This window comes from Pteropus vampyrus, unplaced genomic scaffold (genome assembly GCF_000151845.1).
Source record: "Pteropus vampyrus isolate Shadow unplaced genomic scaffold, Pvam_2.0 Scaffold1000006444, whole genome shotgun sequence".
Lineage (NCBI taxonomy): Eukaryota > Metazoa > Chordata > Mammalia > Chiroptera > Pteropodidae > Pteropus > Pteropus vampyrus.
This window is the reverse complement of record NW_011920846.1, coordinates 1-1663: the sequence shown is the minus strand read 5'-3', so window position 1 is coordinate 1663 and position 1663 is coordinate 1. Positions and strand designations below refer to the sequence as shown.

Sequence of the window (1663 nt, the reverse complement as noted above, 5' to 3'; positions counted from 1 at the left end):
GGGTCGCCGAGTCCGGGGCCGCGCAGATCCCTCCCCGGACAACAGGCGACTCGGGACCTTCTCCTGCGACGCGCCCGGGAAACAGGGAGAGAAGGGTGACGCCTTGCGTCCTGCCGACCCCCCCCCCAGCCACTGCGCCCCTCGCTTCCACCTTCCCCTGTCCCCTCCCCCTGTGCCCTCCTCTATCCCTCCCCGCCCTGCTCCTGTCCCCTCCCCTGTCCCCGCCCCACCTTGACTGGCAGTCGGCCTCGGCGACACCCGCCAGAGCCGCAGCGGGGCCGGGAGCGGCAGCCATGGCCGCCGCCGGCGCGGACGAGCGCTCGCCTCAGCTGCCCGCGCCCCAGTCGAGAGGCGTCACCCCCCCGCGCCGCCGCGCTGGCGAGAGAGCCGCCCCAGAGATGAGGCGGTACAGACCCCTCGCCGGGCAGGAGCTACCCGCACTCCGAGGTCCCGAAAGCTGCGCGCAGGGCTTCGGGGGGCCGGGAGAGCGCGCGCCCGCCTCGCCCCTTTGTCCCGGGCCTTGGCCTGTTGCCCGCCGTGCCGAAGGTCTGGGTGGGCGCTCTCGCATCCTAGGACTGCCAGGCCCCGGGCCACCCGCCTCCCCAGTCTTGGCGCTCGGCAGGACCCCGACCCGGGCGTAGCCCACCATTCTCTCGGCCACCTGGGCACCTAGGCAGGTACGGCCCTGCCACGTCCAGGCCCGGCCCTGACCCAGACCCACCCCTCCCCTGCGCTCCCCGCCGTGGCCGAGCCCGACCTGCCCAAAACCACGCGGAGACGCCGGCGACACCACCAGGCAACGCTTCGGCCCGAGACCTCGCCCTCCGCCCAGAGCCCTCGGCCCTTGGGCCTCGACCCCGCGGAGCCAGGGACGGGAAAGGCCCCAAGTAGAGAGAGAAAAGAGCCCAGGGCTGGCTGCAGGAGCGCAGGTGGAGGCGGGAGGTGGCGAGGGGCGCATGGCTGTTCATGCAGCCCTTGGATTCGGGCGGCTGCCCAGGACCCCCGAGACAGCCTGCCAGCGAACGAGCAGGGCCCGCGGGCGTCTAGGGGCACCCTGGCTGGAGGGCGGGAAAAAAAGGGGGCGGCAAAAGCCTACAGCGCCCGGTATTCCCAGGCGGTCTCCCATCCAAGTACTGACCAGGCCCGACCCTGCTTAGCTTCCGAGATCAGACGAGATCGGGCGCGTTCAGGGTGGTGTGGCCGTAGACGAGAGAACTTGGCGCCTGCCGCCCCAAGAGCTCGAGCCAGGCTTCCGGGGCGCGGGAGACGCCCGCGCCTGCAGCGCACCTACTAGAGGGGAGTTGGGGGGGTTCCGCCAGCGAGGCGGAGGCGAGCAAGAGCCAGCAGCACTAAGGCACCGCGGGCCTTGGCCGGTTGGCGGCAGTGCCGAGGTCTGGGCGGGCGCTCTCGCATCTCAGGACTGCCCAGGCCCCGGGCCGCTCGCCTCCCCAGTCTTGGCCGCTGGGCAGGACCCCGACCCGGGCGTGGTACGCCATCCTCTCGGTCACCTGCGCATCTAGGCAGGTGGGGCCCTGCCCAGTCCCAGCCCGGCCATAACCCAGACCCACCCCTCCCCTGCGCTTCCGGCCGTAGCCGAGCCCGACCTGCCCCAAACCACACGGAGCCACCGGCGACACCACTAAGAAACGCTTCGGCACGAGAC

At 72.5% G+C, this 1663-nt stretch overlaps 1 non-coding gene across 1 annotated transcript; it reads right to left on the bottom strand.

Moving 5' to 3' along the window:
* Positions 1-1089: 1089 nt before the first annotated feature.
* On the bottom strand, positions 1090-1208 carry LOC111735746. Its single transcript, XR_002778958.1, has one exon. It is a non-coding gene; the product is annotated as a 5S ribosomal RNA (ribosomal RNA).
* Between the last annotated feature and the right edge of the window lie 455 nt (positions 1209-1663).